The sequence below is a fragment of the Sebastes fasciatus genome, chromosome 19, assembly GCF_043250625.1.
Source record: "Sebastes fasciatus isolate fSebFas1 chromosome 19, fSebFas1.pri, whole genome shotgun sequence".
NCBI lineage: Eukaryota > Metazoa > Chordata > Actinopteri > Perciformes > Sebastidae > Sebastes > Sebastes fasciatus.
This window is the reverse complement of record NC_133813.1, coordinates 15611344-15637113: the sequence shown is the minus strand read 5'-3', so window position 1 is coordinate 15637113 and position 25770 is coordinate 15611344. Positions and strand designations below refer to the sequence as shown.

The following is a 25770-nucleotide window of genomic DNA, read 5'->3' as shown; positions in this document are numbered from 1 at the left end:
ATATGTAGATAAATATCTATAATATAGATTTCATTGTGCAGAAATGGAAATAAGTTAAGCCTGAGGAAACTCCTTAACTGGCTCCACCTTTGATCGTAGAGCTGGTGTTACAACGTGTGACCATGTATTTTGCTTTATATAATGTTATATGTATTCAGGGTGGGATTTCATATGATGAATATGATTATACCTTTTCTTACATGCCAGTAGCCATTTAGTCGGATTAGTCTTTTTTGTGTAAATCTCTGTTGTGATTTCCCTCCACTCCAACAATTACCCTTAGAAAGCCTATTTTTAGGTAATAATTTGCACGTTTTTTAACACATATCCGCAATGCTTTCATTAAGGTGATTATATTCAAATGAGATACCAAGCCCGAGGCAGAGTTTGGCATCTGCTGAGAATTAAAACCTTACAGAGAACGACGGAATCAGTTGTGCTCAAACATTCATTTTACTCTCTTATCTCCTGGTAGGATTAGTGCATGGCAGAGAATAAACTCATGACCTGTAATTCACATTATTGAATTTCAAACTCGAGATTTTCTCCACAATAGTCCCCGGGACTTTGTTCAGCACACTCTGTGAATGCGAATTAGCCATTTAATTTTAGTATAAACCTATTAGGATGACATTTAGGGACTAAGGGCAAGATTAGCATTCAGCTGAATTTCAGCTTTCATGTATCGTCCACAGAAGGGACGTGTACACTTCATTGTAAGCTAATATTGTTTAGAATGTATTTGTTCTTATCGCTGCAAGACAATGTGGCAGGGATTGCAACTTAAGAGACTTGGCATGGCTTGGAAGGTAACTACCATTTTGAAAACTCTGTTTATCAGTGGGGAGCAGGCCCTCACTAATCCCTTGACCTGACCTGACTTGACAGTTTTCCTGTTATTATTTTTGGACTTGTTTTGTTCTACAGATGTTTCCATGACAATGGCAAAACCCTCATCTTAAAAAACAGAAATTAGCATAATTGCATGAGTCATATTAAAATCAGATGTAGCTTTCTAACAATTCAAGTAAATTATCGGTTATGAAGAGGTGTGACCCTGACCCTGGGACTCATATATTAAGCACATTTGAGATATGTTTTTACTGTAAATGTGTTGCAATTATGGGTTTGAAATAATACATTTACAAGGCAGAAAAATGACAAAAAATAATAACAATAATGAAACATGATGATGTCCTCAAAAGTGTAATTTGATGGATTTTTAAAAATAGAATTTGGAAGCATTTGGTTACAAAGAGACTGTTTAGATGCTGTAATGTGACGGGTATGCTAGTGCTGCAGATTTCACAGATTCACCGCTACAGGTTGTTGCTTTTTGCAGTGTTTAGCCACTTCCCATTGATCGTTTTGGTGTGTCAGTCCATATCGGTGACTCCCAAAGGCTCTGTGAGTATCTTGGACCCCTAGTAGTGGCCAAGCAATCGATCAATGGAGCTCCAAAGATACAATTTCAAACCAGCTTGCAGCAGTTAAATATAAATATATATTATATACAGTTTGCTGCTTTGTGCAGCTTTTAGCTTCGTTTTATTCATTTTTTTCTTCTACCAGTCCATATGAGTCGCCCATATGGACTGGTAGAAGAAAAAAAATCAATCTGCCCCCTTGTGGTCAACAAATCAGTCAATTAAGCTTTAAACATTCAATCAAACATACATTAGTTAAATACAAATATAATGCATGTTTTTGCTATATTTCTTCACAAAAGACACAGCCCAAAACAGGTACATTCCCAGCCTCCATTTCCAGGCAGTGTATCAAGTCAAATATCACAATACTGGTCCTTAGTGATGAAAGACCGAGAAGTAAGGATGACAAAAACCACAACCGTAAAGTATTTATTTAGCAAACAGTGGAGAGGGTTACCAGAGGGTAACATTCCTCATTGACTTTATTAGATATCATTAAGAATATGCTTCTCCACTGGAAGTCACCCCACCCATCGAGCTGGACTCAGTGGCTGAGGGAGGCGATGCAGAAGAACTTTGAGATAATTTGGAAACCATTTAAGGATTACATTAGAGCTAAGCTTTAAACCCCTACCTTCCTGAATGTAACTCCAAGTCAAATGTATTTATTATCTTGTATATTTTTCTGTGTTTGAAACCCAGCACAGAAAGATAAGTCTTGGAGCGTTTACCAGTGGGAAACCTTCGGGGTCTGAAAAGTGAAGCCAATGCGGGAGTGCCATAAACTTGCATTCTTTCTAATAGCCAGCAGGGGGCGACTCTTCTGGTTGCAAAAATAAGTCTGATTGTATAGAAGTCTATGAGAAAATGATCCTACTTACTTCTCACTTGATTTATTACCTCAGTAAACATTGTAAACATGAGTTTATGGTCTCAATCGCTAGTTTCAAGTCTTCATCAATACAGCATGATGTTCATTTAGTAAATTATGGTCCCATTTAGAGTAGAATAGACAACAAAGCAGGGGATGATTTAGGGCGTGGCTACCTTGTGATTGACAGGTCACTACCACGGTGTTGTCCGGTCTGGGAGTTGTCCGCGTTTTCGGCTTACAACTTTAACCCTTTCACAGTGTGTTTTCAGTTCATGAAAGTTAATTGTAGCATTTTGGTCAGCTGAAAATGTCTCATTGAGCATTCGGTTGTTCTTAACTCCGGCCAAAAACCAAGATGGCGACAGCTTAAAACGGCAAACTCAAGACCTCAAAACGGCAGTCCGCAAACCAATGGGTAATATCACGGTGACTACATCCACTTCTTATATACAGTCTATGGTCTTTACTTGCAACTGCGTGTTTGTTCGTATGTCCGCGTATGTTTTTCTTTTTCTTAATTGTTTTATTATGAACAATAAAACAAAAATATATGTGTATATATAAGTATGTTGTTTTTGTTGTTTTTTAAACACCTAAATGTACTGCAACACCTCAACTACCCGCAGTACTCTAATGGCTTCTCAAAGGCTTTCACAGGCTCAATTAGGAGAGCAGTTGACTCAGTCAGGTTCCTGAGTACCACCATCACAAATACCCTCAAAACGGAGGAGAATAATCAATAATGCCTATCACAGGGAATTCTTCTTGCACACACCAAGGACGGTCAATATTTCACAGCAAATCATGGGTTATTTTCATAGATCAATGGTAGAAAGAAAAAAATCACATCTCCCATCGGAACTCTCGCCTCCTCCTCAACACTGTCTAAAAGTGGATGAAAAGACTGATCCATTAAAGCCCTATTCCACAACCACTGTGGAGATCAGGTCTGTTGTGGGTGAGCAAGGAATTATGTTTTGGTTTCCTTTTTGGCCCCAGTCTATCTGGAGGTTTTTACACAAGCCTTTCTGATTGATGACTGCTGTGCTATCTAGGAACATCACAATCCCTGTTTAATATGTTATTTACATAGGGTGAATTCTCTTTGCATACATAATATGAACAAATATTTGTGCATTTTGTGTGGACTCGATGCAAATTCAGCTAGGAGATAAAAACAGTTCATCTGATAAAACCCCCTTTAATTCTCTTGGCCTCAGAGGATGTCAAACAATGCTATAAAACAACTGCAGAGACTGCAGTAAGGCAGTCATTTTATGCAGTCCACCTTTTCTCACATTATCCCAACGTCTGTAAAACTGTATTTCAATGAATTCAAAGCCATATAAAATTGGGGTAAACAAAAAAAGATCCTAATTACTGTACTTGTAGCCCGCTTTTTAGTTTATGAAAGTACACCTTAAAGAATACTCTCAGAAACTACTAGTTTAGTCGTTTTTACTGGAAGTATACTTGTACGTTTAAGTTAGCTTAAAGTCCAAATATACTTAGACTTTTCTGTATACTTTTCAGTGTAAGCCAAGTACACTTAGACTTTTCTGTATACATGTTGTTATAAGCCAAGTATACTTAAGTATAATTCTGTTAAGTTCATCTCTGATGAGTATATCAAATGCAATCTGAACGCACACTCTCTTATTTTAAGGTTTAAAATAAGTATACTAATAGCACACTTGAATAAACTTATTTTTTGTAAGGGTATGTGCAACTTGTTTGTTGATTTTTGGCAGATTTTTGCTGCCAACTTCACACCTGGCCAAGGACTACGGATGAAAACTATAGCCTCCTGACTAATTTATACACATTAATGTGTATTAACATGCACCGTCTCTGAGAAATAAACTGAATAAATAAAAAATGTATGTTGCCTTGGTAACAGCTATACTCTTACTGGAGTCCATATAGATTTCGCAGTTGCTTGACAATAGCTTTTTTTAACCCAATTTGGGACTTCAAACCAGACATTCAGCAGTTCAAGAGGCCAATGACTCTTCCATTTGGGTCATTCAACCCAAGTCAGGTCCTGATCCTGGCTGTAGGCAAGAATGTATGCAGCTCAGCCTTGATGCATTCACTTTCCACCATAAAATTTCAGTCTCAAACTACTGCCTTTTTCTCCATGCAATCCCTAAGGACATGAACATGAGTATTATTTTTTGTGCACAGGACATGTTATTTGCATTTAAAAAAAAGATATGCACACAAGAGCAGGCTGTGATACTATGGTGCTAATGATGGAGTGATACGAAAATATTTATTTTTGCTGGGCTGTGAGCTCAGGGTCAGCTACAGAACAGCAACCTCTGAAAATGTTTGGGAGATGGTGCCGGCCTCAAGGACGCTCAGTTTGGCACACACTATGCTGACACATATAGTAAGGATTTAGACGGCGGTTTTGCATCCTGTGGTTGGATGGGAACATCTTGCACCTGCAATAAATCAAAACGCTGCAAAATGTAATGCCTTAAATGCATAATTCGACTTTAACCAAATTATTTGTCACTGTGTTTTCACAAGAGGCTAACATTTAACATGCTTTACTGTCCTAAAATATGGCGCATGATATTTAGAGATGTCTCTGTAGAGACTATCTGACCTACTTGTTCTAAATGGACCCTGACGGTGGCAACTTTTATTTGATACCTTCCATCAGCAGCTACGGATACTCTCCAAATTGAGTGAAAGTGTTTGTCTGTCAGGTGGGACTTATGGTAATTTGTTGATGTTCACCTTAGAGAGCATTTCAAATCAGTCAATCCACTTCGGCTTGGCCCGGAGGCAGAGCTGTAGTTTCATGTCTGGGATCAAAGGAGCAAAACCCTCCCCTTGGTGTACTGCTGCTCTATATTTACTGTCACTCAGTTCTATCTGATAGGATTCTGGGCCGCTCTCACAAGCAACTGTAAATTGTAATTTACAAAACTGTAGCCTCAAGCTCAGCGAATGTAGTAAACTCTGCCTGGAATATGCTAATTTTTGTTTTCCCCGGTTCACACTCTGGATATAGCTGCAGCAGTGGTCGTAATTGTCACTTACTGAAGTCTAGGTTTAGTGTAAACTTCAACTGGAGGAAGACTGTCTTCAACTGTGGTAGGCTACTCTGTAACAGCTCCTGCAGGTGTAGGGGCCATAGGGTAATATTGATATTTTATTAATACAAAATGATTGCTTAATGAAGTGAAAGTGGCTATTTTACATTTTTTAATTAATGTATCCATATTTTATATGAGCACTGCCACCTCACAGCATGCGGGTTACAGGTTATAACCCGGCTTGTGGCCCTTCTGTGAGGAGTTTGCATGTTCTCCTTGTGTTATCGTGGGCTTTCTCCCACAGTCCAAAATCATGCAGGTTAGGTTAATTGTTGACTCTAAATTGCCCGTAGGTGTGAATGTGAGTGGTTGTCTGTCTCTGTGTGTCATCCCTGTGATAGTCTGCCTTCGCCCAATGTCAGCTGGGATCGGCTCCAGTAAAAAGTCGTAGTATTATGAGAATAAAGTCTTAATATTAGTATATATATGTATAGTACTATAGTAGTAGTAATTTAACAAGTTTTCTTTTTTTCTCGTAAAGTTATGACTTTATTCCGGTAATATTACGACTTTTTTTCTCGTAAAGTTATGACTTTATTCCGGTAATATTATGACTTTTCTTTTCGTAAAATTATGACTTTATTCTGGTAATATTACGACTTTTTTTCTAGTAAAGTTATGACTTTATTCTCGTAATATTACGACTATTTTCTCGTAATATTATAACTTTATTCTCGTAATATTACGACTATTTTCTCGTAATATTATAACTTTATTCTCGTAATATTAGGACTTTTTTCTCGTAAAGTTATGACTCTATTCTCATAATATTACGACTTTTTATTCTTGTTAAGTTATGACTTTATTCTGGTAATATTACAACTTTTTTTCTCGTTAAGTTATGACTTTATTCTGGTAATATTACGACTTTTTTTCTCGTAAAATTGTGATTTTATTCTCGAAATTTCAGATTTTTTTTCCCCTCCCTACCTCACTGCAAATGTTTTGCAGCTCCAGACAGATTTCTTTTTTTTTTTTTTTTTTGCCTAAAATGGCTCTTTTGATAGTAAAGGTTGCTGACCCCTGACCTATGGGATAAACCAAACACTGGCTCTAGAGAGGGGCCTTTTGCATTACCTGAAGGCTACTGTAGCTTCTCTACATGCTTGGGAAGTGATGGGTGAGGTGCCACTAAAGCCTGCACACTGGCCCTTTAAATATAATGAGACGTTTAAACGGCACGTGTGTGCAGGTGGGTCGGACCAGATGTCACGTCAGATTTTATTAGCTTGCAACCATTAAAGTCTACGCCAGAAGTAGAAGTAACGTAAAGTAAGAGAAATTTAGTTAGCATTGCCCTGCTGCGCGTCAAATAAGTGGATTTTAAATGCATTTCCCTGACTCTCGTTTATTTCCTCATTTAAGAGCATTTGAACGGAACATAAGAGGAGCCGAATTTCGGAAGAGACTTGAATGATATTTATCCTGAGACTGACAACCTCGCTTATTTTAATGGTGAGTAACAGTTACAGCTTTCTCTTGTGGCACTATTGTGCTTTTGGTGTTGCCATATCGTTACATCTGTCATTGTCACCATGTGCTGTAGACAGTCTTGATGTCAGTCTCCTTGTTGACCCTTAAAATGGCAAAATGTCTAAAGAATATAGCACAGAAATGGTTTTATTTGTTCTTATTTTGGGCTGTCAAGATCTTTTGTAAAAGTCTGTCTGAGTGACATTCAGTGTTGTATCTCTTTTTCACAATATAATGTTCTTAATTCAAGACAGCAACAGACTATAATGACCCAAGATTCATCAAGTGGCTTGATGATAAAATCCCAATGGATGTAATAAGCACAGTGGTCCATAATATGCAGGTGACAGAAATAAATATTATATTAGCCTATATAAATATAAAAAAATAAAATGAAGACATAAATAAATAAAAATAATAAATAAAATTAAAACATAAAAAAATAAAATAATAAATACAGCTAAAACATAAATAAATAAAAATAATAAATAAAAAGTAAAACGAAGAGCATAATTAGCACATTAACCGCAGTAGGGGTAAAATATGGGTTAAATAATATTAATATACATATATATTTTCAAACATACATAAACAATCAGCAATATAAAAACATAAATACATATAGTAACATTGTAATTTGGTTTGAATGAGAATCAGATACGGAAGAGTACACAGTTTTAGGGTTTTCATATATATCAGAAATGGCTGCCATGTCTTATAAAATGTACCTGTAGAGCCATCCACCGTGCACTTTATGTTTTCTATGTGTAAAAACCTAATAAGTTCTGCAACCCACTGGACATGGGTGGGAGAGGCCTCCTGCTTCCACTTCATAAGTATAAGTAGCCTAGCAATTAGGGAAGAGAAAGCAATACTATTCGAGTAATATCTGGAGAAGGAGAATGTCCACTTATTCTGGTTGATGAGACCTCTGCTCGGGTTGAAGTCGAGCAGAGCTATGTCTGGAATGGAATTACCTCTGAGACGCGCTCAACTCAATCTGAAAACGGCGTGCACCATTCTGCTACGTTTTCCGGGTTGAACGGCATGTTTCCTGTCGTTCCAACGGTGTGCAACTGGTTTTGAGGTACGTTTTCTCTCGTGTGTGTCAGAGGTGTTTTCGAATCAGCAGCTGCGTGTATGTTAACTTGCTGTATTAAAGAGGCAGTGCACTTGCGTAACACAACAGGGTTTAACGCACCACCCGTTTCCGTTTAAAAAAACTTTTGCTTCGTTTTGTCGGGGCTGAACGGTCACCAAACTACATGAACCAATAACAATGACAAAGGTGTAACTCACCCGCCTTAACACGTGTTACAAAACTTATAGTAGGGTCAGAGAGATGTCAATCAAACACAGTCTGTACACGCCCAGACAGTCCTCAAAAGAGGCCTAATTAGGCACAATAAGTGAAAACACCTCTGTGGGTGGACCATGGGTATGAAGAGCCTTTAAAACACCAGACTCCAAACACACATAGTATCATTAGGACAGTATATTCTATTCTATTTTTGATGATGCAGAAATGCTAAATTCAATGCCTGAGGGTGGAAATATTTATACATATTTATCATATGTATTTTTTGTTGTTTTGTTTGCAATTATGCCTTGTAATGCAGCATGCAGGAAAACATAATAAATGTTAAACATGTTGAGAAAAGAGTGGGGAAAGTATTCATACTGACTTTCACTACTTGAGGGTGAGCATCAGTAGGCAGACAGCTTCTGACAGAGGTACACGCAATACATGGCACACATTCAAGTGCATTCTTGAGCTAAGGTGACACAAGGAGGCATTACTAGCCATGCTGGGTGATATGGCAATGAGATGATGCATATTGGTTATCTGGTAAAGATTTTTCTGAACTGTTTCTATCCCATTAGCACATTTTGAGGAAAATTTCATAGTTTTGGCCATAATTTCTATCTGTTATGATGACATCATACTCACCAAAGTAATTGCTGAGATTTGGAAACACAGCAAAACTGTCCATCTGTTCCAAACAGTTTGGCTAACATTTGGGTTCGCTTTAAACCAGTCTGATTGTCTGACTGCTCCAGAGTCTTGCCCCATCAGACTTTTTATTAAAGGTGCTCTATACGACATCCAGAGCATTAATATGGCAGCAAACAACTATTTGCTATGTAAAGATATAGAGGAGTAATGTCTACCTGAGCAGATAATGAAGTCACTCTCCCTCTGTGTGTTGTAACCTGAGCTTCACTGTGCTTTGTTTACATAGTCGTGCATGCTTTTAGTGCTTGTTCATGCATGTGAGCGTGCACCACTGGCTAGCTCACGGCCGCCGCTCTGCACTGCTCTCATACGGCGGTTGCAGCCGATAACGCCGTCCCGACCGACGGCATTGTCGTGGAAGCGTAGCACCCACACACTCGCATTTAGCACCTTTTAAAGATGCACAGCATCAGTTTCATACATCTGATTTTTTTTGCTGTTCAAATTTACACACGTGCCACATGATGGCGTTACGTCGCACACACAGCAGCACAGACAGCGACGCACACAACATGAATGTCGCGCACACAGTGACAGCTGCGACACACGGTACAGCCAACCACGCACACATCATGTCGTCGGTGTGGAAGTTAAACGGCGTGAGTGAAGAAGACAGCAATTTGTAACACCTGCAAGACCAAAATAAGCTGTGGAGGAAATGACATCAAGTGTGTTGTTATAGATATGATGCACCTGTTTTCTCCTGTTTACATGTTAGCTAAAGTGAGATATACTGCAATTCATTTTCAGTCGGATTTTATTTGTCCAGTAACATGGGCACTTTGATTTTTGAGATTTGTTTGAGTGAGAGAAGGTCCTTTAACTTTCTTGTTGCAGGTTGGACAAAATGTAAGTCATTTAATAGTCAGTGTTTTATAATGAACATACAATTGAATTTCAATTTTCCATGAAAGAAAAGTTAGACATACTGTATGTTTGTGTGTGCTGTCAATTATAGTTCTTAGAAAGACATAACATTGGACTTGGCAAAAATCTTAAGACTTAAAAAATGTGAATCGTCCAAGAAGATTGCAGTCGGTGCATCTCCAGACTTCTTTTTAGTAATGTTGCCGCATTAGTAATTGTATGACATGTTATTATTACCAATAGGAATGATGGCTGGCACAACAAAAATAACTATTTTTTTATAACTATTTCTGTTTAAATGTGCCTACGCCAGATAGACGATCCATATAGTGTTTTAAAAAAAAAAGAGATTACAGGGGGGGAGAAAAAGTTGCAGTTAACCATGCAGCTCACATAGCCAGGTCAGATTAAACCACTGAGTCAAATAGCTTTGTACGGGCTCTGGCACACGCACACGCCTCAGGCCTGGATGTGTCGACATTAGGAGGTGCCGTGTTAAACCGGTGTTGCGAATGGTGCTTGTGATCACAGAAAGGACTGCCCTCTCGGGTATTATTGTGATAATAAATGACTTCCAGGAGCCATTTATTTCAGTCCAAGGTTCTCAAGAGCAGCAATATGGTGCTGAAAGTTCCTGAACAGTAAATGATAAATGTGTCAGGAGCTGATCAACTACCCATTGCACACGCAGTCTGAACGCCGCACCGGCCGCATTTGTTAGAAAGAATAATGATGCATCTGTGGCGTTTTGTAGCCTTGGCGATCTGTCGAAGAATACATTCTCAAGAGACAATCCATCATCCTCTCAATCCGCTCCGTCGTGTCGTGCGCCGGCTTTTAAATATTTGAGAATGCACGTGGCTTTTTTTTTTCTTCAGAAAATGTATTTCTTTGTGGCTCGCCAACTCGAAAAACACTTCATCTGTGGCATTTTCCATTGTTGTTCCTTAAAGTGTAATAGCTGTAATGCAATTGTATCAGCCCTCGCAGCAGAAGGTCAACTTTAAAAGGTTTTCATTACTGAAAAAGGTCAGTGCTTCCAGGTGTGAAGCGTCGCCACGCTAGAGATGGAAAAGTCAAAAACATTGAAAAAGCATTTAATTGGACGAATTGTCTCTAATTGTGTTAGACTTATTCATTTTCTTTGTTGTCGTGTTCGCCGGGATGCTCTCGAAAGGTGTCAACACTGTGTCCATAACGCAGCGTTTTTGTGTGCACACATTGCACAGCGCGAACTCCCATTGCTGCCATCCTGTTTGTCAATGTGTGTGTACATATTATGTGTGTGTGTGTGTGGGCTGTTCCCTCCACTACCCTGAGCGGTGGCTAGGGGGTGCACTGTGGACACGGTGTGTGTATGGGCAAGAGAGAGAGAAGGGGGGAGAGAGAGACAGAGAGAGAAAGAGAGAGAGAGAGAGAGAGAGTGTGTCTCAGTAATGTATTCCTGCCTGTGGCTGGGCTGGTCACATGGGGAGAGCAGCCTGTTTAAAACAGCCTCAGCTCGCTCACTCAGAGCAGTGCGAGACACAGAGACAGACGCACACGTTCTCTCTCTCACTCTCTTCCTTTCACGCACGCACGCATACACACACACACACACACACATGCACGCAGACGGCAACTTTCCTCTATCGGACTGACACAGCACACGCGCCGGGATAGACACCCTCCACCTTGCTACACAGTGGAGAAGAGGATAACGAGTGACAGATCAGGAGAAACAAAAAAGAAAAAAGAGGAGGTTTCCCAGTGAGTAGCCAATTGATTTTCATATTTTTCTTATTTTTTTTTGGGACTTCTTCTTCTTCTTTTTCATCAGCGCTGACCTGACATGGGGGACTGAGAGAGGAGAGGGGAGATAGAGTTGGATGGAAGGGACTGTGAGGGGAGGGGAAAAAAGGTGACAGAAGAGAGAGAGAGAGCGGGTGCAACATCGGGATACCTCTCCCTCTCCATCTCCATCAATCTGTCCCCTCTGTCTGTGGGATCTAAATGCTGTTAATTAGCAGCGTGCGCTTGGAATGAGAGGAATGCCGCGGAGCTGGAGTGGGGTTTTTGCTTTCGGACCGCTTTCCTCTGTGTGTGTGTGTGTGTGTGTGTGTGTGTGTGTGTGTCCTATCTGTCTTTCTGTGTTTTGTATGCCGGCTGCATTGTGGTGGTGGTCAGCCGTACTGATGCCGAGCAGATTTCCCTCAGAGACGCACGCTGCTCTCGCTGTGATTAATAGAGGCTCATTGATATGCAGATGGAAAGGGGATAGAACACAGCACTCTGTTCCAGTGATATGAGTGATGTCGTGGGGTGGTGGTGGTGGTGGTGGGGTTGGTGGGGGGAAGCTCGCTGCCTCTCCTCCTTATCTCTTCTGTCCAACTGTATCTGTCTGTCCTGCTCTGTCCTACAGACTCGCCGTCTCTGGCTTTTTCATCCCCGGTCTGCTCGCTCTTGTTTGCCGCCACTGATCTCTTCCTATCACACACGCTCTCTCACTATCCTGTCTTTTCATTAACTTTTCCTCCCTTGTCCGCAGCCCCTCTCTATATGTCTCCTAATGCTCTTTTTTTAACGCTCTCTATCCCACTTTCTCCCCCCACGCCGGTACACGCTGGTATACACAGTAGATTCCTCAGTTGCATAGAAAAGAGCGAGGATCGCAGAGTTGCAAGGAGGGGAGGGAAAGGGGAGACAAGAAAGAGAGAGGAATGAAGGAGAAAGTGGAAGGAGGGGAGGGAAAGGGGGGGGGGGGGGGCATTGAAAAGGCTGACACTGGCTTGGACAATTAGCCCGGGGAGTCCGTCCTGGGGTGCTATTCTGAGAGGGGCTTTGGCCCCTGGGCCCTGGGCGCCGGGTCACGGGATGCCTTGACCCCTCCAGTCGACAGCTAGGCATGGGAGCCATTATCACGGCCTGATTGATTAGCAGTGAGCGGAAATCCCTTTTCTCTTCACTCCTCGGGAGAAAAAGACGGGAGCTTTTTGTCCTTTTGCTGCTGCTGGTTTTTAGTATCTGCTCGCCTGAATGTGGAAAGCTCTGGCTCTTTTAACTGCTGTCAGTTATGGAGGTCTGGTCTCTATATATCTTCTCTCTCTCTGGGCTTGTCTTCTGCTCTCTTCTCCTAGACAACATGTGTGTGTGTGTGTGCTGGAGTGAGCACTATATTTATTTCACTAACAAGACAGCCAAGTTGCCCTCTGAGAAAGATGCTGCAAAAGATTTGTTAGGGGACTTTCCGAATTTTCCGACGTCTGATCTGATTGTGTTTTTCACATATTCACTCTCATCGTTTCTGTGAGCTTTCTGTGAGTTATGCACCTGCGGAGATTGTTAGTGATGCACTTTAGAGGGCTACCTGGAGGTTGTGGAGGAAAAAAAGAAAAGAGGAGTGAAGGCGAGAGAGATAAAAATATATATATATATATATATATATATGCGGAGGAAAATGTGATAAAAGACAAGAGCGGTGAGGGAATATATACTGTGGGACAGCTTGGGAAATTGAGCTCCTCTCTTCAGTCTGTTGTGTTTCCCTTTTTATTGTGTCTCCATCTCCATCTAATTTCTCTGTTTTGATCTTCCCGGTCCCAACTCTCGCTAGCTACTTTTACTCTCCCTCAACACCCACCCCTCCTCTTCCTCAGACTGGGAGTTTAGCGGGGTGTTTAGCCCAGCTCACGGCTGATCAAAGCAGTGTGTGTCAGACTGGGCTTAGCCCAGGCACTCCTAATGGAGCACCGTTTTCATGCCTAGTTGGTGGTGGAGCGGGAGGGAGAGATGGGGAGGGGGGATGCAAATAGAAAGACTGACGGAAGGAGTTCAAGGGAGGGAAAGTCTACGAGACAGACAGGCAGACAACAGACTGGGTACAAATCAGAACGGCACAGGCATGCAGATGAGGGATAGGCAAACGGTGAAATAGTAAAAAACAGACAATCTGGAGCAAAAGACACTTTCTGTCAAAAGCACACAGGAGAGGCACAAATTCTGAGACAGACAGAGAGCGCAGAGGACGGGCGGTCTTTCCAGTCCTTTTCTAGTGGAGGGACCTCGCACCAACAGGGCACGCAGTTTAGGCCAGCACAGGATAGCTTCCACACATGGTTTGGTTTTAGGCTGGAAGCAACACCAGACGGGAAGAGGCCCGTGTGTGTGTGTGTGTGTGTGTGTGTGTGTGTGTGTGTGAGAAAGAGAGATAGAAAGATAGAGAGAGATAACGAGAAAAAGAGAGACGTGTGTGTGTGTGCATGACAAGCATGTGTGTGCCCGTCTACGTTCGCCTGTAATGCCAAGCACCAGACAGGCATGCATGTAAACTGTCTGTTGATTTTTAACAGACCATAAAAAGACGTCTAGGGCTTCTTGGACCCTGAAGCTAAAAAAGTTTTACGTGTTCTTATTAAGACGTTTTCCGTAAAAGGAAGGACATCTAATTTACGAGTAGAGAAAGGAAAAAATTTATTTTAACCTTGAGAAATGAAAAGTCTTTAAATTGGAGAATGGCCGGTACTTCCATCTTATTAAGGGACTGAGAAAAAGACAGTGGCGACATTTTAAAGTGATTCTCAAGGAACTGTGGGGCACAAATTGATTGAGAAGCGACGTCAGGGTTGATTAACTATCACTTAAAGACTGTCACTCAAAGTTAGATACTTCTGAACGACTCTTCTTCTCTCCCCCGTCATTTTTTTTCTTCCTTTACCTTTTCTTCCACACTCGTCCTTCTTTCTCTCGTCACCCTTCCAACTTTTTCCCTCCTCTCTATCCCCCCAATATATCTTCTCCAATCCAATTACTTCTCATTTCTATCCCTCCCTTGTTCACCCTCCGTCTCTATCGCTGACTCCTCACCCTTTTCCCCACTCTTCATCCTTCTCTTTTACTCTCTCAGGTCCACTCTGTCTTACCTTTCTCTACACTCCTTTTTTTTCCTCATCCCCTTGCCTCTCCTCTCCCATCCCCACCTCACAATGCTGGTGTTTATGCTTCAGACAGAAGAAAGGTAAGGTAAAACTAGGATAATATTTCCCCTAACATACTTACTGCCTGGGTAAACATCCTCGGACAGATGTCCGAGCGTGGGCCTGATCAGAGGAGGGCAGGAGGGTGTGGGGGGGGAGCGAATCTCACTGCTGTAACGTACACAAAGGCTACAAATTGGAAGCCGGTGTGGAGGGGAGGGCTGGAGACCTTTTTTTTTTTTTTAAATGAAACAGTTTGAGGGCACAGGGAGAGTTCTGAAGTTATTTTATCAGCAAAGAGCAATGTAGGAAGTGTGAAGTTCTTACTTTTAGCTGACACTGACCATCGCTATCACTTGTTGGAATGACAAACACTTTATAACAAGTGAAACTTTGGCTGGTTAATGTGCTCTATGCAAGCAGGTGTCTGTACTTGGCCAAAGATTGTATGTTAGCAAAGAACCACCACTTTGACACTTCAATTTTAAAAAGCTGAATCTAATTTGATTTAATAAGAAATTTGAAAAGGACTATGGAGAAATAAGTCGTTGAAGTGTATTCGTGTGTTCACGCACGAATCAAAGACATAATACATGCCTCAGCGAAACAAACGCAAGGGCGAGATCTTTGTACGCAACGAGCCTCCAAACGGCAGCTAAAGAACATGAGAAAGCCAGCGCTCCTCTCTCTACTCGCACAGCTCCCACGCTTTGCCTCCGTCTACTCTCTCTCTCACTCTTTAGTTAGATATGCCACTCGCTGTGTGCTTTTATCTAAATGCACCTAAGGGCGTGAAAACATGACAAGATTTCGTTGAGATTTGGCCCCAATTAAGCCGCCTCACATGCATTTCAGAGATCCGCATTTTTACAACGGTTTCCTCCTCTGCACCCCGAGCTGGAAGATCTAGCTCGGAGGGGGGGGAAACTCGGTTTGTAATTATTTCAGTAATCCGAAAGAATTCTTGTGCTTTCTTTGTGCATTTTAAATACGGAGAGGACATAAAACTCTCTCTAATGCCATAACTCGTAACGTATACGCTCTTATTATGCGTCAGGACCTTCAATTATGGAAAGCTGTGAAATGTTTATAAAGTTTATAAAGTCTTGTCTGTCTGTGGTTGTGAGCTTCTCTGCTAGATATAACTTGTATATTTGTGCTCCTTTTTGCTGTCTTTTTTTGTTCTGTTTGCCCGTTTCTCTGCTCCTGAGTCAGTGTCTGTCAGTCTGCCTTTATGCCTGTCAACTTATGTGTGTGTGCTTGTGGGTCAGCGTACGTGTCAACTTGTGCGCACATCTGCTTGCCTCTGCTGCGTTTTCATCCGTATAGACAGCTCTCCCGTTCAGCGCCTGTAGCATTCTTGCAGCACTGGCAAAAGAAGAGTACGACTCCTCGAACTTTCTGATCAAAGCAAACGAGGGATGAAAGGAGGGAAACGGATAAAACCCTAATATGAATATGCATCCCTCAAACTAGCCCCCACTCCTCTACAGATATGCATATGCACACAAACACACACACACATACACACACAAAAGCTGCCTCCTCCAGTAGGAGGCGATTCACCTCCTAAGTATATCTGTTGTATTGTAATATTGTATTTGCATTAGGGCTGTCAATCGATTAACATAGTTAATTGCAATTAATCACACATATTTTATCTGTTCAAAATGTACCTTAAAGGGAGATTTGTCAAATATTCAATACATTTATCAACATGGGTGCAAATGTATGTATATATTGATTATTGGAAATCAATTAACAACAACACAAAACAATGTCAAATATTGTCCAGAAACCCTCACAAGTACTGCATTTAGCATGAAAAAATATGCTCAAATCATAACACGGCAAACTTCAGCCCAACAGGCAACGACAGCTGTCAGTGTGTCAGTGTGCTGACTTGACTATGACTTGCCCCAAACTGCATGTGATTGTCATAAAGTGGGCATGTCTGTAAAGGGGAGACTCGTGGGTACCCAGAGAACCCATTTACATTCACATATCTTGAGGTCAGAAGTCAAGGGACCCCTTTGAAAATGGCCATGACAGTTTTTCCTCGCCAAAATGTAGTGCAAGTTTGGAGCGTTATTTAGCCTCCTTAGTGATTATGACATGGTTGGTGCCACTATCTTCACTCTAGCTTTAAAACTGAGCCCGGTACAACCTCCGGAAGATTGAATGCATTAATGCGTTATTATCGCGTTAACTTTGACAACCCTAATTTGTATGCAAGTGTATTCCCCCCCCCACCATAGCTAATGGCCACCTTAAGGACATTTTACATTCTGTTAACATACTGATGGACCAACATGCTACCTGACAGCAGCAGGCAGCCCACTTTAATCTAATTTAATGCATGCTAGAAACACGCACACACTTATTTTTGCAATCCTGACACATAAAGTGCTTGCATTCAACATATAATAATAAATAATTTCCTTAGTGCATCTTGAGGATGGGCAGAGCAGAGTAATAAGCCTCAAGGCTATGCAGAACAGGAATACATGATGTATATTCCCCCATCATTCCATCCATCTATCCATTAATCCAGTCTATATTGTGAGTTTGTTTGATGCTCAGACTAACTTGCTATGTGTTTTTCTTTCCATTAGACACATTACTTTCTCAGTACATGTTGAAAACAATGATTAACTCACCATGTGTAGTTATGCTGCATTCATGCCATACAAGCAGAATGGGAAAACCTCCTGCTATTTTCGACTTTGGAACATTCGTTACCCCTGGTGCTAGTTTGTGGTCACACCAGATAAATGGAAATTAATCCCATATCAGCCTGTTTGATCATGTTACATTGTTGTAGCGGTTTGTAGAGTGAATCAGTGTTAATATCAACTAACTGGCAGTTGTTGTGGTTTTTCACCCATTTTCCCAGGAGTTTGTCAGCACTTCTCTAGTTCTTTTCGCAAAGTAGTAGTTATCGTAGTGGTCAGAAATTGCCAATATCTCTCACTTTTCCCCACTCAGCTTGTTCACCTGAATGAAAGGACATGAATGTGGCATTGACCTGTAGTGAAATCAATTATTCCCGCAATCACCAGCTCCTTTGAAGAAATGTATGGCTGCACAGTATGACTGCAAAGAGGAGACATTTATAGCTTGATCTATACATTAATCATTTAATATCAGCGGAGTGATATGCTTTGATCCTTGAGGTGTGTTTTTTTTTTTTTTTTTTGAACTATGCAAAGCTTTTGTTAGAAAGGTTAAAAGGCTCTTGTTTGTTGTGGTTTTTAGGAAATTTCTCAATCTGTGTCTTTCTCTTGTATTTTAGTCGATGAAGCGGTCTTATCATTGTCCGTTCATCCATGTCTTCTATTGCTGGTCATGCTGCAGTTCTGCGTAAGTCACTGACTGAGTGATGAAGTTACATGATTGGTTGGCCAAGTGTTGGCGTTTCTTCATCCTTATTCCTCTTTCAAAAATGAAAAGGCAGGAACAATCCTTTGTTTACATTTCCAGGGGGGGGCGTGTCAGCGGTTGCGCTCACCGGCGCGAGTGCTCCTCTATCGCCGCTTTTCTGCCAGATCTGGTGACGGAAGGCGTATCAACGCTTTCTAGGGCTGTCCCGAATACCATTTTTTGGGCTTCGAAGCTTCGGTGAGAAATAATCAAAGGCATTCAAAGCTTCGAGGAACAGCGCAGCGCAGCAGGCTGACTGTCTGTTTGTCTCCATCACCCCCGTTTCAGTGCCCCGGACGGTGCTGCTGCCGCACTACTGCACACAACTAACAGTAATATTCGTCTGAGAATAACTAATAATAATTTATGTTGAACATGAATAATGAATAATGTTGTGGGATTATTCCTTATTTCATCAGCTATTTGGAGATTTATACATTATTATTACTACACACTTGTATATTAAAAATGAAGAAAAAAAACGACGGAGGATGAATACCCTGGCAACGGTCAAAGTTTCGAAGCTTTCCATTAATTTCTTATGGAAAGCCGAAGGCCCCAGTGCATGGTGGGAGTGTTGCGGCGACTTGGAGAGGGTCTGTATTTGCATAACGCTGAAGAATCTCAACTTTATGCAAATGAGCCCAACCAGCGCAATGCGTCCGGCTCACGAAACTCGGAGCAAGCTGTGAAGATCTAGTTCTAAAATGAAACAAGATTCAGCAGCGGCATCGCCCTATTTCGCGCTTAAAATGTTTTTCAGAAGTCGATTTTGGTGGATCGTTTAGATGGGATAACAGAAAGTTTACGAGTAGGCCGCCTGTTTGAAACGGCGAGCAGAAAACCAGGGACCAATCGGGTGCATTCCACGATAGGGTATGTCACCGCTTGAACGGCCAGCTGAGTGGAGCAACGCGTCCCCCTAGTGTCCTCGCCAGACCTGGTGGACACGTACCGCTCGATTTAACATTATAGACATGACCCCTGACTATTCGTGTAACAATTTAGCCACAAATTCACAGACTGACCGTACACGGTCCAGACATATACTCGGTCTTGTGTCAATATGGGCAGGGAAAAGATATTATGAAATGTTGCAAAATTACCCCTTTTAAATGTGCGTGCTGTGAAATGTTGCGTGTTTTCTGCATCCCTCCTAAGACAAGCTGTTGAATGAGGCGAGTGAAGACTAGATGTGTGACTGTCAGGGAGAGTTACAGGACATGAGAGAAAAGCTGGCAACTGAAGAAGGGGAGACAAGGAGAGGTCTTGTGTCGCTAACGGCAGACAAGACTGTGGCCATTCTTGAGGGAGAGGAGGGACACAGAGGTCAGGAGGAGTGACAGGAAAAGTTGAGTCGAACAACAGAAAAAGAATGCTTTCACCTGAGGCAGAATGGGAGAATACAACGGACAACTGAAGACCTGACAGGACGGAGGAGGAGGCTAAGCATAGCTAACAACATGCGTGACTTGTTTGAGGGAAGGATTAAATGAGACAAGAGGACTGGAAAGACGACTCGAGAGGTTAGGAGGAGGCTAACTGCAAAAGTGATTGTGGTCAGAGGAGAGGAGCAAGGAAAAGTAGAAGAGCACCGGAGATTCAATTATGGAGCAGAAGACAGTTTTACTGAAGGATACCATCAGGAATGATTGGGACTAGAAGGAAAGTTACAGAAGACAGGAAGCAATGAGAGGAGTGGATGGACCTGGTAGAGGCTAACAGCAAAACGTGATTGTGGTCAAATATGGGAGAGGAAGACTAGAAAGGTTGCGGAGGTGAAGGGAGGAAATTAGCGGTTAGGAAAAGACTCTCGACAGACACGACTGTGATCAGTGTGCGGCAAAAGAGAAGACCAGAGGGAAAGGATGGGCAGCACATGGGAGACCTAACACCATTATGGCCACTCGCGCGATTGAGGTCAGAGAAGAGGAAGAGGTGCAAAGATTAGAGGAAATGAAGGGGACATGTTGGACAGGTTCGGTGTCAAGGCGACGCTTTGGAGATGTGACAATGGTCACCGAGCAGAATACAAATGGAAGGAGAGGTGGGGAAATCAAATGCAGTGAGTGAGGAGGAGAGACAAGAATACAAAAGGAGGGACACACCCGCATCACAGTTTACCTACAGCAGGCGAAATGGCAGTTTTGCACTCAAAAAACAACGTCGCAATCAACCTGAAAACATTAGTGAATTGGATTTTTGCCATCACACAGCTACTGTTTTTTCAGCCGCCGTATATGATATTCAAGTCTGTTCTCACAGTACATCAGCAGTGGGACGCCAAAACACGGCCACCCTCATTTATTTCCATGTTTACTTCTTTTTTTAAACTCAAACGGAGACCTGACATCCCCACCCGCGCAGAAAATGTTCTGGGATCGAGCCGAGCGATTAATAATGCAGTACGTTAAAAATGAATGAATTTTCCATCTATTGGAAAATCAACATCAGGGCTCCCACTTTATGATAATGACATGCTGAGATATCTCTATCCTTTTTTTTGGGGGGGGGGTGGGGATTTTTTCAGATGTATTTATTTATCCCAGCTATGAAATATATATATAGGCTGTTGAAAGGCTCAGGGCTCTGCCGCTGGAACTGCCGGTTGGAGGTGTGTGTGTGTGTGTGTTTGTGCAGCTTTATGTCCATCCTATGTCTTTGCCCTAGTGCGTGAACCTGCTCTCTGTACATGTGTGTTGCCGCTTACGCTCATCTCCATCCATATCCGTCCATATATTCGCTTGTTGATGTGTATATAAGCTTGACTTTATGCACAAGTGCGTGTGTGAAAGAGAGAGTGAGTGCCTCTCTCCGAGCCGGGGGCTTTTAATCTATTAAAGCCTGATCCTTAAACACTAATCAATGCACCCTTTTATATTTCCATTACAGTGCAGAGGGAGAGGGATAAATAAAGCATGACAGTGGAGCTCAGTAGAGGCCACATAACGTTTGAAAATCCCAACGGTTGTTCAAATGCACAGGAGGCTTGACTTATTTTTGTCAAAAAACAGGTCGCAGTGCAGTTTAGTGTCAAAATAATGAAGGCGGTGTAGTGGTTAGCGCTGTCGCCTCACAGGAAGAGGGTTCTGGATCACGATTATTTATCATGATTATTCATTGATTTTAGTGCCAAAATATTATTTATTGCACTTTCATATTTAAATAAACATAGCACTGCTTTCTCTTCCATGTTGAATCAGAATCAGCTTTATTGCCAAGTACATACATAGTCCGGATTTATGCATCTCTCAATGTACTTACACAGAATAGAAATAAGTAATTAATGGCGCAGAGAAAAAGACCTGAGTAGTGTCCGAAAGTGTTTTTTATTTTTTATTTTTTTTGTCGATGAGCTCACTGTATAGTCCTCTCTTGCAAGTAGCCAAGTATTAGGTTAGCTGATGACTTGATCTTCAATATTAAAGGATATTTCTGATGACAGCACTACAACCACGTCTAACGGGGCAAGAAACAATCAGCTGATGTTGTTGTTAACAAGCCAACAGTTTTGCCAGAATATTTCAAGCACTTTATTTGGAGGTAAATGCAAAAGTGAGCACTGAAATGTCAATAAAAATCTCTCATTGCACAGGAAAAGGAAGTTAAGGCTGACTTGAGAAAGTTTTTTTTTTTTTTTTTTTTTTTTTTTTTTAAAAGCAATGTCACTGCTCTGAGAAATTACAATGTTATCATGCCCAATAGAAACAATTCCAATTCTACAGGAATAAGATCCACAATTTAATAAACCACAATTATAGGTTAACACTAAAAACATACTCCTATTCCACGGAGCCACGTAGTAAACAGGATATGAGCATTTTGTTTGATTAAATTAAAGACTTTTTATTTCATCAGAAAGCTTAAAGACAGCAGCCAAAGCGATGTGGCCTCCGCAACGGGGACCATCTCATCTGTGTCTCCGCAATTAAGGATGATGATGATGAATGTGTATACTTGACACCTCTTCTTTTCATTTAGAGGGAGATAATTGCCTGCGCTTGCATGAGAATCTTTTTGCTTTTTTTTTTGTGCAAGCATGCTCTCATGTCATTGTCCTCCCACCCCTCTTTTTTCTTCTTTAAATGTAGTGCTGCTCGCTCACAGTATTGCATCACGTATTCCCTTTAGGCCGCGCTTAACTGGTGATATATGCACTGTAGCATTCAACCGTCAGGAGAGAACACTTTCATGCTATGCAGCCCGACAATATGCGCTCCCCATTTTAGGGATGATTTACAGCAAATGACTGCAGTGCAACAGGAAGCCACAGTCGTCCCCTCCCACCACCACCCTCTCCTTTCCCATTTAAACCCACTAAACTGACAGTATTTGCTTCTTCTCAGAGCCCACTTTATTAGCTATGTCTGCTTGTGTGCGTGTCCCTCAACCCCAATTAATTTAGTATACTTAAGTGGCAGATTTGCATTAGGCCGTGCTACCCTTTGGAGTATACTTTATTAGTGTTGTCTGGGTAACCCGCACCAACACCTCCCACCCGCCCACCCCCATGCCCTGCAACCACACCCATCCCCTCAGTTCCAACATGCACACATTTATCTCACCACACTTAGTATTTTTTCTCCGCCGGAGTGTACGTGTGTGTGTTTTTCCGCTCCACTGTGGTAGTTTATTAGTGATGTCTCCTTTGATAGTTAGTGTGCACGCTTGATTATGGCTGAAAGGGAGTGGGCCGGGCGCTGGGCCGGAGGAAGTCTGCCTAATGATATTAACAACATCCTTTATTGGGTGGCTACTGCAGGGGAGAGGGAGGGAGAGGAGTAAAGAGAAGGGAAGGAGGGGGACTAGAGTAAAAGAGCGGGGAGGGAAATGGGGGAGAGAAAATTTTGGGTGAATCAAAGAGACAGTGTGTGGAGGGCAAGGGGATGGAGGGGGGGGGGGGATACTTTGTCAGGGGATTTAGCCAGAAAAAAACGAGGAAAAGGAGGCCGAGAGAAAATAAACAGAACAGAATTCGGAGGGAGGGATAATCTCTACACTGACCCAAAACTATGATGGTAGATATTCTTACTCCATCTTAATATATTTTTTTACAGAACTGTACCTCCTAATAGAAACTTGGCAGTCATATCACAAATCGCCTAGCAACCCTGTCTGGCTCCATCATGGAGAACCACTGGGGGATTAGCTGTGTGTAAATAATGGCTAAGTGTGTAACAGCTGGGCAGGACAAACAAGAGATACCTGGGAAAAAAAAAAAAAGATTGTTGTGATGCTGATTTAAGTCACAACCTTGTGCAAAAAAACGTGTAGGAGTGGCCTCGATCAAATGAAGTGAATTGCTTTTTTTTTTTTTTTATGTAGTTTTCAGGAAAATACAAAAGTCAAACTTGGGAGGCCAGAAAGTCATGGCAGATTCAACCTGACAACTGAAAAGAGGAGCAACTATAGGGGTTGAATGCTGTCAGGGTTGGTTGTTTTCACTGGTAATGTTGATTTTAACCATAAAGAAGTGGACATACTGTGACGTCACCCATTGGTTTGTGGACTGTCGCTTTTGAAGCCTCGAGTTTGGCACTTTGGTCGTCGCCATCTTAGTGTTTTGCAACCAGATGTGACACGAGAGGGTGGAGCTTAGTACAACAAGACATTTCTAGGCGACCAAAAAGGTTATAATTAACTTTCATGAACTAAAAAAACACACTGTGAAAGGGTTAAAGTTGTATGACGAAACCACAGACAACTCCCAGACCGTACAACGCCGTGGTAGAGACCTGTCAATCACAAGGTAGCCACGCCCTAGAGCATCCCGGGCTTTATGGTCTGTTTGACTCTAAATGGGACCATCATTTACTAAATGAACATCATGCTGTATTGAAGAAGACTTGAAACTAGCGATGGAGACCATAAACTCGTGTTTACAATGTTTACTGAGGTAATGAATCATTTTCTCATAGACTTCTATACAATCAGATTTGTTTTTGCAACCAGAGGAGTCGCCCCCTGCTGGCCATCAGAAAGAATGCAAGTTTAAGGCACTTCCTCATTGGCTTCACTTTTCAGACCCCGTGTCCCCTCACTGGTTTTAACATTATGTCTGCAACAAGTCAATTGGAGAAAATCAAGACAATTTGTGCGTTTACATCAATGTAACATTTCCATATTTCTGAAAATTAGCTTTGCATTTAGTATCTTTTGTATTGTCTGCTTTGAAGTCATCACTTCTGTAATTATTGTGTGAATTATTCTTGTCATATTTGTGTCTTTATTTATATATGCACATTATTCCTTAACTCCTAATGTATTCAACTTCATACAAAAGGAAGTCAAAGATGAAAGGAGAGGCATTATGTACACCGCCTCTGTGGTGTTACGTCCCAACACACATTCACACATGTACACGCTAGATCCACAGCCGAGGACAAAAGACAGGGAGTGAATGGATGGAGGGGGATTATTTACATAACCGGTTTATGTTCCTTTGTGTTGTTGAAAGACCTCATCGGACACGTAATGAGATTGAGGTATGTTCTATAAACTGCCATTATACTGTAAAGTAGAGAGGAAAACACACACCCACATACGCTTACAGAGAAATGCACATTATTACTGTATGGGTTAGAAGGATATTAAAGACGAAACTACCGAACGAGCGCAAAACAGAATTGAGCTGTAACCAGTCTGCGAATCAAAATGCAAACAAATTCACAGGAGTTCTGCTTTCTCAACATTCAGAGCACTCAAGATTTTTCTTAGACAAAATGCCTCAAAAAGACACACAGGGTCAGATTTGAGAGGTAAGCGGAGTCTCACAGGATAATGCTTTTTACTTTAAGGTCAAATGAAATGGATTTTACTCTGTCACTTTCAGTTTAGATACAAAAGTCTACAAAACAGAGAGCGAGCGCACAGCTTTGAAGATAGTGGACAAAGGAAGCCTCACTGCTCTGTCCTTGCTCAATCTTGAAGCTTGTTTTGGTTTTACAAATCTATTTCTACACGGTCTCGAATCAACTAAGTTGATCTAGTCAACTAAGTCAACTAAGTTAAGACCAGTGGGCAACCTCCGGGTCTGAAAGGTGAAGACTCTGTGGAAGTGCCTTAACATTGCATTCTTTCTAACAGCCAGCAGGGGGCGACTTCTCTGGTTGCAAAAATAAGTCTGATTGTATAGAAGTCTATGAGAAAATGAGCCTACTTCTCACTTGATTTATTACCTCAGTAAACATTGTAAACATGAGTTTAGGGTCTCAATCACTAGTTTCAAGTCTTCTTCAATACAGCACGATGTTCATTTAGTAAATTATGGTCCCATTTAGAGTCAAATAGACCATAAAGCAAGGGATGCTACCTTGTGATTGACAAGTCGCTGTTAAGGCGTTTTCCGATCTGGGAGTTGTCCGTGTTTTCGTATTAGAACTTTAACCCTTTCACAGTGTGTTTTCAGTTCATGAAAAATAATTGTAACATTTGGGTTGCCTAAAAATGCCATATTCAATGTTGGATTGTATTTAGCTCCACCCTCTTGTGTCACATCTGGTTGCTTAAAACCAATATGGCGATGACCAAAATGCTGAACTCGAGACTTCAAAACGGCAGTCCACAAACCTATCGGTGACGTCACGGTGACTACGTCCACTTCTACAGTCTATGATTAAGA

General features: G+C 41.6%; 2 protein-coding genes across 3 annotated transcripts in view; one reads left to right on the top strand and one right to left on the bottom strand.

Annotated features, from left to right (window-relative positions):
- LOC141756882 (alanine--glyoxylate aminotransferase 2, mitochondrial-like) overlaps nt 1–25770 on the bottom strand; it is a 308692-nt gene that overhangs the window by 6618 nt on the left and 276304 nt on the right. The window lies entirely within an intron of this gene.
- Nucleotides 6579–25770, top strand: part of cntfr (ciliary neurotrophic factor receptor) — a 269991-nt gene continuing 250799 nt past the window's right edge. Inside the window, exons 1-2 of one of the 2 annotated variants that reach the window (XM_074616858.1) lie at nt 6579–6689; nt 6783–6872. The gene's annotated coding sequence lies outside the window, so the exon portion shown is untranslated. Of the gene's footprint in view, nt 6690–6782; nt 6873–11274; nt 11524–25770 lie in introns of those variants that run through there. The other variant, XM_074616857.1, reaches the window with a different exon arrangement.